Here is a 10,688-nt window from a genome sequence, read left to right as displayed (position 1 = left end):
AAGAATGTGGTCATTGCAGGGGACTTTAACACCCCACTTACAGAAATGGATAGATCATCTAGACACACGGTCAATAAAGAAACAAGGGCCCTGAATGATACATTGGATCAGATGGACTTGACAGATATATTTAGAACTCTGCATCCCCAAGCAACAGAATATACTTTCTTCTCGAGTGCACATGGAACATTCTCCAAGATAGATCATATACTGGGTCACAAAACAGCCCTTCATAAGTTTACAAGAATTGAAATTATACCATGCATACTTTCAGACCACAATGCTATGAAGCTTGAAATCAACCACAGGAAAAAGTCTGGAAAACCTCCAAAAGCATGGAGGTTAAAGAACACCCTACTAACGAATGAGTGGGTCAACCAGGCAATTAGAGAAGAAATTAAAAAATATATGGAAACAAACGAAAATGAAAAGACAACAATCCAAACGCTTTGGGACGCAGCGAAGGCAGTCCTGAGAGGAAAATACATTGCAATCCAGGCCTATCTCAAGGAACAAGAAAAATCCCAAATACAAAATCTAACAGCACACCTAAAGGAAATAGAAGCAGAACAGCAAAGGCAGCCTAAACCCAGCAGAAGAAGAGAAATAATAAAGATCAGAGCAGAAATAAACAATATAGAATCTAAAAAAACGGTAGAGCAGATCAACGAAACCAAGAGTTGGTTTTTTGAAAAAATAAACAAAATTGACAAACCTCTAGCCAGGCTTCTCAAAAAGAAAAGGGAGATGACCCAAATAGATAAAATCATGAATGAAAATGGAATGATTACAACCAATCCCTCAGAGATACAAACAATTATCAGGGAATACTATGAAAAATTATATGCCAGCAAATTGGACAACCTGGAAGAAATGGACAAATTTCTAAACACCCACACTCTTCCAAAACTCAATCAGGAGGAAATAGAAAGCTTGAACAGACCCATAACCAGCGAAGAAATTGAATCGGTTATCAAAAATCTCCCAACAAATAAGAGTCCAGGACCAGATGGCTTCCCAGGGGAGTTCTACCAGACGTTTAAAGCAGAGATAATACCTATCCTTCTCAAGCTATTCCAAGAAATAGAAAGGGAAGGAAAACTTCCAGACTCATTCTATGAAGCCAGTATTACTTTGATTCCTAAACCAGACAGAGACCCAGTAAAAAAAGAGAACTACAGGCCAATATCCCTGATGAATATGGATGCAAAAATTCTTAATAAGATACTAGCAAATCGAATTCAACAGCATATAAAAAGAATGATTCACCATGATCAAGTGGGATTCATTCCTGGGATGCAGGGCTGGTTCAACATTCACAAATCGATCAACGTGATACATCACATTAACAAAAAAAAAGAGAAGAACCATATGATCCTGTCAATCGATGCAGAAAAGGCCTTTGACAAAATCCAGCACCCTTTCTTAATAAAAACCCTTGAGAAAGTCGGGATAGAAGGAACATACTTACACATCATAAAAGCCATTTATGAAAAGCCCACAGCTAACATCATCCTCAACGGGGAAAAACTGAGAGCTTTTCCCCTGAGATCAGGAACACGACAGGGATGCCCACTGTCACCGCTGTTGTTTAACATAGTGCTGGAAGTTCTAGCATCAACAATCAGACAACAAAAGGAAATCAAAGGCATCAAAATTGGCAAAGATGAAGTCAAGCTTTCGCTTTTTGCAGATGACATGATATTATACATGGAAAATCCAATAGACTCCACCAAAAGTCTGCTAGAACTGATACATGAATTCAGCAAAGTTGCAGGATACAAAATCAATGTGCAGAAATCAGTTGCATTCTTATACACTAACAATGAAGCAACAGAAAGACAAATGAAGAAACTGATCCCATTCACAATTGCACCAAGAAGCATAAAATATCTAGGAATAAATCTAACCAAAGATGTAAAAGATCTGTATGCTGAAAACTATAGAAACCTTATGCAGGTAATTGAAGAAGATATAAAGAAATGAAAAGACATTCCCTGCTCATGGATTGGAAGAATAAATATTGTCAAAATGTCAATACTACCCAAAGCTATCTACACATTCAATGCAATCCCAATCAAAATTGCACCAGCATTCTTCTCGAAGCTAGAACTAGAAATCCTAAAATTCATATGGAACCACAAAAGGCCCCGAATAGCCAAAGTAATTTTGAAGAAGAAGACCAAAGCAGGAGGCATCACAATCCCAGACTTTAGCTTCTTCTACAAAGCTGTCATCATCAAGACAGCATGGTATTGGCACAAAAACAGACACATAGACCAATGGAATAGAATAGAAACCCCAGAACTAGACCCACAAATGTATGGCCAGCTCATCTTTGACAAAGCAGGAAAGAACATCCGATGGAAAAAAGACATTCTCTTTAACAAATGGTGCTGGGAGAACTGGACAGCAACACGCAGAAGGTTGAAACTAGACCACTTTCTCACACCATTCACAAAAATAAACTCAAAATGGATAAAGGACCTGAATGTGAGACAGGAAACCTTCAAAACCCTAGGGGAGAAAGCAGGAAAAGACCTCTCTGACCTCAGCCATAGCAGTCTCTTACTCGACACATCCCCAAAGGCAAGGGAATTAAAAGCAAAAGTGAATTACTGGGACCTTATGAAGATAAAAAGCTTCTGCACAGCAAAGGAAACAACCAACAAAACTAAAAGGCAACCAACGGAATGGGAAAAGATATTTGCAAATGACACATCGGACAAAGGGCTAGTATCCAAAATCTATAAAGAGCTCATCAAACTCCACACCCGAAAAACAAATAACCCAGTGAAGAAATGGGCAGAAAACATGAATAGACACTTCTCTGAAGAAGACATCCGGATGGCCAACAGGCACATGAAAAGATGTTCAACGTCGCTCCTTATCAGGGAAATACAAATCAAAACCACACTCAGATACCACCTCACGCCAGTCAGAGTGGCCAAAATGAACAAATCAGGAGACTATAGATGCTGGAGAGGATGTGGAGAAACAGGAACCCTCTTGCACTGTTGGTGGGAATGCAAATTGGTGCAGCCGCTCTGGAAAACAGTGTGGAGGTTCCTCAGAAAATTAAAAATAGACCTACCCTATGACCCAGCAATAGCACTGCTAGGAATTTATCCAAGGGATACAGGAGTATTGATGCATAGGGGCACCTGTACCCCAATGTTTATAGCGGCACTCTCAACAATAGCCAAATTATGGAAAGAGCCTAAATGTCCATCAACTGATGAATGAATAAAGAAATTGTGGTTTATATACACAATGGAATACTACGTGGCAATGAGAAAAAATGAAATATGGCCTTTTGTAGCAACATGGATGGAACTGGAGAGTGTGATGCTAAGTGAAATAAGCCATACAGAGAAAGACAGATACCATATGGTTTCACTCTTATGTGGATCCTGAGAAACATAACAGAAACCCATGGGGGAGGGGAAGGGAAAAAAAAAAAAAAAAGAGGTTAGAGTGGGAGAGAGCCAAAGCATAAGAGACTGTTAAAAACTGAGAACAAACTGAGGGTTGATGGGGGGTGGGAGGGAGGGCAGGGTGGGTGATGGGTATTGAGGAGGGCACCTTTTGGGATGAGCACTGGGTGTTGTATGGAAACCAATTTGACAGTAAATTTCATATATTAAAAAATAAAAAATAAAAAAATAAATAAAATAAAAAATAAATAAAAAGAATTTTCCATCATGATCAAGTATGATTCATTCCTGGGCTGCAGGGCTGGTTCAACATTTGCAAATCAATCAATGTTATACATCACACTAATGAAAGAAAGGATAAGAACCATATGATCCTGTGAATCGATGCAAAAAGAGCATTTGACCAAATTCAGCATCCTCTCTTAATAAAATCCCTCTAGGATTTCGGGATAGAAGGAATATACTTAAACATCATAAAAGCCACTTATGAAAAGCCTGCAGCTAATATCCTCCATTGGGAAAAATTGAGAGCTTTTCCCCTGAGATCAGGAACATGACAGGGATGTCCATGCTCACCACTATTGTTTAACATAGTGTTGGAAGTTCTAGCATCAGCAATCAGACAACAAAAGAAAATCAAAGGCATCAAAATTGGCAAAGATGAAGTCAAGCTTTCACTTTTTGCAAATGACATGATATTATATATGGAAAACCCGATAGACCCCACCAAAAGTCTGCTAGAAATGATACATGAATTCAGCAAAGGCACAGCATACAAAATGAATGTACAGAAATCAGTTGGTTTTATACACCAAGAATGAAGCAACAGAAAGACAAATAAAGACACTGATCCCATTCACAATTGCACGAAGAATCATAAAATACCTAGAAATAAATCTAACCAAAGATGTGAAAGATCCATATGCTGAAAACTAGAGAAAGATTATGAAGGAAATTGAAGAAGATATAAAGAAATGGAAAAACATTCCGTGCTCATGGATTAGAAGAATAAATATTGTTAAAATGTCATTACTACCCAAAGCTATCTACACATTCAATGCAAAGCTATGAACACATTCAATGCAATCCCAATCAAACTTGCACTAGCATTCTTCTCGAAGCTAGAACAAACAATCCTAAAATTTGTATGGAACCACAAAAGGCCCCGAATAGCCAAAGTAATTTTGAAGACCAAAGCAGGAGGCATCACAATCCCAGACTTTAGCCTCTACTATAAAGCTGTAATCATCAAGACAGCATAGTATTGGCGCACAGACACATAGACCAGTGGAATAGAACAGAGACTCCAGAATTGGACCCACAAAGTACGGCCAACTAATCTTTGACAAAGCATGAAAGAATAGCCAATGGAAAAAAGACAGTCTCTTTAACAAGTGGTGCTGGGAGAACTGGACAGCAACATGCAGAAGACTGAAACTAGACCACTTTCTTACACCATTAACAAAAATAAACTCATAATGGATAAAGGACCTGAATGTGAGACAGGAAACCATCAAAACCCTAGAGGAGAAAGCAGGAAAATACTTCTCTGCTCTCAGCCACAGAAATTTCTTACTTGACACATCCCCAAAGGCAAGGGAATTAAAAGCAGAAATGAACAATTGGGACCTCATGAAGATCAAAAGCTTCTGCACTGCAGAGGAAACAATCAACAAAACTAAAAGGCAACCAACGGAATGGGCAAAGATATTTGCAAATGACATATCAGACAAAGGGCTAGTATCCAAAATCTATAAAGAGCTCACCAAGCTCCACACCTGAAAAGCAAATAATCCAGTGAAGAAATTGGCAGAAGACATTAATACACACTTCTCTAAAGAAGACATCCAGATGGCCAACAGGCACATGAAAAGATGCTCAACGTCACTCTTCATCAGGGAAATACAAATCAAAACCACACTGAGACACCACCTCACACCAGTCAGAGTGGCTCAAGTGAACAAATTAGGAGACCCTAGATGCTGGAGAGGATGTGCAGAAATGGGAACCGTCTTGCACTGTTGGTGGGAATGCAAACTGGTGCAGCTGCTGTGGAAAACAGTGTGGAGGTTCCTCAAAAAATTAAAAATAGATCTACCCTATGACCCAGCAATAGCACTGCTAGGAATTTACCCAAGGGATCCAGGAGTGCTGATGCATCGGGGCACTTGTACCCCAAAGTTTATAGCAGCACTTTCAACAATAACCCAATTATGGAAAGAGCCTAAATGTCCATCAACTGATGAATGGATAAAGAAATTGTGGTTATATACACAATGGAATACTACGTGGCAATGAGAAAGAATGAAATATGGCCTTTTGTAGCAACATGGATGGAACTGGAGAGTGTGATGCTAAGTGAAATAAACCATACAGAGAAAGACAGATACCATATGGTTTCACTCTTATGTGGATCCTGAGAAACATAACAGAAACCCATGGGGGAGGGGAAGGAAAAAAAAAAAAAAGAGGTTAGAGTGGGAGAGAGCCAAAGCATTAGAGACTGTTAAAAACTGAGAACAAACTGAGGGTTGATGGGGGGTGGGAGGGAGGGCAGGGTGGGAGGGAGGGCAGGGTGGGTGATGGGTATTGAGGAGGGCACCTTTTGGGATGAGCACTGGGTGTTGTATGGAAACCAATTTGACAGTAAATTTCATATATTAAAAAATAAAAAAAATAAAAAATAAATAAATAAATAAATAAAAGAAATTGTGGCTTATATATACAATGGAATACTACTTGGCAATGAAAAATAATGAAATCTGGCCATTTGTAGCAACGTAGATGGAAATGGAGTGTTATGCTAAGTGAAATAAGTCATACAGAGAAAGACAGATACCATATGTTTTCATTCATATGTGGATCCTGAGAAACTTGATAGAAGACCAGGGGGTAGGGGAAGGGGAAAAAAAGTTATAGAGAGGGAAGGAGGCAAACCATAAGAGACTCTACATACTGAGAACAAACTGAGGGTTGATGTGGGGGTGTGGGAGAGGGGAAAGTGGGTGATGGGCATTGAGGAGGTCACCTGTTGGGGTGAGCACTAGGTATTGTATGGAAACCAATTTAACAATAAATTATATATATAAAACAAGAGAAGTAGACAAATTGGGCCAGTGACATATTGTCTTTATTGAATTAAAATTATCCTATGTATTAAAAAAAGCATAAGATACCTAGGAATAGGGGCGCCTGGTTGGCTCAGTCAGTTGAGCATCCGACTTCTGCTCAAGTCATGATCTCACAGTTCGTGGGTTCGAGCCCTGGATCTGGATTTGTGTTGACAGCTCAGAGCCTGGAGCCTGTTTCAGATTCTGTGTCTCCCTCTCTCTCTCTGCCCCTCCCCTGCTCACATTCTATCTTTCTCTGCCTCAAAAATAAACATTTAAAAAAATTGTTTTAAAAAGATACCTAGGAATAAACCTAACTAAAGAGGGAAAAGATCTGTACTCCAAAAACTATAGAACAGTTATGAAATAAATTGAAGAGGACACAAAGAAATGGAGAAGTTTTCCATGTTTATGGATTGAAAGAACAAGCATTGTTAAAATTCCTATACTACCCACAGGAATCTACACATTTAATGCAATCCCTATAAAAATACTACCAGAATTTTTTGAAAAGCTAGAACAAACAATCCTAAAATATTTATGGAACCACAAAAGACCCAGAAGGTACAAAGCAAACTTGAAAAATAAAAGCAACTGGAGACATCACGATTCTGGATTTCAAGCTATATCACAAAGCTGTAGTCATTATGACAGTATGGTCCTGGCACAAAAACAGACACATAGATCAACAGAACATAATAGAAAACCCAGAAATGGACCCACAATTATATGGTCAACTCATCTTCAACAAAGCAAGAAAGAATATCCAATTGAAAGAAAGTCTCTTCAACAAATGGTGGAAAACTGGACAGTGACATCCACAAGAATGAAACTGGGCCATTTTCTTACACCACACACAAAAATAAATTCAAAATGGAGAAAAGACTTAAATTTGAGACAGGAAACCATCAAAATCCTAGAGAACACAGGCAGCAGCCTCTTTGACCTTGGCTGGAGTAACTTCATATACACGTCACCAAAGGCAAGGGAAACAAAAGCAAACATGAACTATTCAGACTTTGTCAAGATCAAAACTTCTGCACAGTGAAGGAAATAATCAACAAAACTAAAAGCAACTGAGGCAATGAGAGAAGATATTTGCAAATGACATATCGGATAAAAGGGTAGTATTCAAAATTTATGAAGAACTAATCAAACTCACACCCAAAAAACAAATAATACAGTCAAGAAATGGGCAGAAGACATGACTAGACACTTTTCCAAAGAAGACATCCAGATGGCTAACACGCACATGAAAAGATGCTCCACATCACTCATCATCAGGGAAATACAAATCAAAACTACGATGAGATATCACCTCACACCTGTCAGAATGGCTGAAATTAACAACATAAGAAACCTCAGGAGTTTGCAAAGATGTTGGGAAAGAATCCCTCTTGCACTGTTGGTGGGAATGCAAAGAGAGTAGTGTGCAGCCATTTTGGAGAACAGTATGGAGGTTACCCAAAGGATACAAAAATACAGATTTGCAAGGTTACATGCACCCCAATGTTTATAGCAGCATTATCAACAATAGGCAAACTATGGAGATAGCCCAACTATCCATCAACTAATGAATGGATAAAGAAGATGTGGTATACATGTAGAAAGTAATATTACTCAGCCATCAAAAAGGATGAAATCTTGCCATTTGCAATGACGTGGATGGAGCTAGACTGTATTATGCTAAGTGAGATAAGTCAATAAGAGAAGGACAAATGCCCTATGATTTCACTCATGTGGAATTTAAGAAACAAAACATGAACGAACATATGGGAAGGGGAGGGGAAGATGAGAGAGGGAAACAAACCACAAGGGACTCTTAGTGATAGAAATGTGCATGTTTTTGGATGAATCTTTCTCTTTCTGTCTTTTCTGTCTTGCTGTCTTTAAAAAAAAATAAGTTTATTTATTTATTTTGAGAGAGAAAGCACAAGCAGGAGAGGGGCAGAAAGAAGGAGACACAGAATCCCAAGCAGGCTCCTTGTCATCAGCGGAGAGCGCAAAGTGGGGCTCAAACTCACAAATTGTGAGATCATGACCTGAGTTGAGAGCAAGACTCACTTAACCGACTGGGCCACCCAGGCGTCCCTGTCTTACTGTCTTTCTATATTTCCGTGTTTCCTTCCTTCCTTCCTCCCTCCCTCCCTTCATCCCTTTTTTCCTTTTTATTTTTATCCCTTTCCTTCCTCCCTCCTTCTTTCCTTTCCTTTTCTTTCTTCTTTCTTCTTTCTTCTTTCTTTCTTTCTTTCTTTCTTTCTTTCTTCTTTCTTTCCTTTCATCTGTATCAATGTTCCTATAATTAAATATATTTTAAAAACCCTAATCTCTGAAGTCTAATGGCAAAATAATAGAGTGAATATATGGCAAATCTCCTCAGCGAGTTTAGTAAACTCCCATGCCCATTGGATAGAATCAAGGGAGCAATCGGTTTTCTCCATGGGCACAATGAAGTACGATTGCTGGAGGACAGACAAAACACGTGGATTTCATGCAAGTCTTCTGTGCAAACCTTAAATGACCTTTAGTGTGGAAATGGTAGAACAATTCTGTTAAGTGGAAGCTACCACTCTAATATAAGCCTCCAAGAATTTCTTCATTTGACAGTAAAATTATCTTTTACCTGCTCCAAACCTTCCAACTCTTAGCCCCTGCCATCTGTTCTGAAGTAGAGTTCTGTTTCTACAGCTGCCCATCTCTGCTTTTATAATGGAGTTTAAAACAATGTTCACATCTGGATAACATTCCAGAACTACTTAATCATAATCTCCAGTGATAGGTCCCCAGGGATTTCTCTCTTAGAATGCTCAATGGTTGAGGGAAAGGGATTATTAGAGCCCACTCCCAAGGACCTCTCAGCTACTCTAGGAAGAACCAGGTATCAGTAAAGGACCTAGTGAACATACAGAACACCTAAGGGGCCATGGTTGAGGCATATAGAACACCATAAATCCTGGTTTTTGAAAGTGAGCAATGAGGCTGTGATGAGTACTAAGTAAAGTAATTCACATAGAGCATTTAGCACAAGGCCCAGCCACTAGAACATGTCCACAGAATATCACCTATTATTTAATTAGCCATGGTTCCTCTCCCTTAAGGAACCAGCTAGTATAGAAGCCTGCACACAAATCAGACCCCAATTGGACTTGTAAGGAGTGACCTACAATGGTGGTATTTACAGAGCACTAACCAGACCCCAATGCCTCAAAATCTCCTCTCCAATCCCAGATGTTTCACCTCACAGGATGGGTGGCAATACATACCACTTGTTCTGAGGAAGACTGCTCCTACATGCAGGGCTGATATCACAAGTGAGGCACTCTGTCAAATTGAGTTTAGATAGGATCTTAGATAACTTCTAAGATAACTTAGCTTCTTTACATAGCACTCTGAGCAAAAATTGCCAAAACCCCTGAGGTGGCCTGGGAGTTCTACCACTTACCTCACCAAGTGACAGGTTCTTTCCCATTTCTTTCTCTTTTTTTAATTTTCTGATTTTGTCTCACAAATAAGTTTATAAGTCACTGCTTCTAATATATTTCCACTGGAATCTTTTTTGAGATAATTGTAGATTATCTCATACTCTATTATACATGCAGAGAAAATAGATTATGCAGAGATATCTCATGTACACTATATCCAGGCTCCACAAGGGCAACATTTTGAAAAGTTTAATACAACTAAGATACTAACATTAGTACCATCCACCAATCTTATTTACATTTCCCCAGTTTTACTTGTACTTGTCTGTGCATGTGTGTGGGGATGGGGTAGGCTATGTAATTTGATCATATATAGGTTCATGTATCCACCACCATGGTTAAGATACTGAACTGTTCCATCACCAGAAGGATTCATCCTGCTACCCTTTTACAATCACAACCATTTCCACCAACCACCCATTCCTAATACCTGGCAACCACTAATGTGTTTATCATTTTTATAATTTTCATTGTGAGACAGTTATATAAATGAAACCATAAAGTATGTAACCTTTTGGAATTGGCTGTTTTCACTCATCATCATTCCCTGGTAAGGCATCTAGATTGTTGTATCAATAAGCCATTCATTTTCACGACTGGGTCATGTTCCATGGTGGATGTTCCACAGTTTGTTTAATCATTCGCCCATTAAAGGGCAT

Source organism: Panthera tigris, chromosome X (genome assembly GCF_018350195.1).
Source record: "Panthera tigris isolate Pti1 chromosome X, P.tigris_Pti1_mat1.1, whole genome shotgun sequence".
Lineage (NCBI taxonomy): Eukaryota > Metazoa > Chordata > Mammalia > Carnivora > Felidae > Panthera > Panthera tigris.
This window is presented reverse-complemented; position numbering follows the sequence as displayed.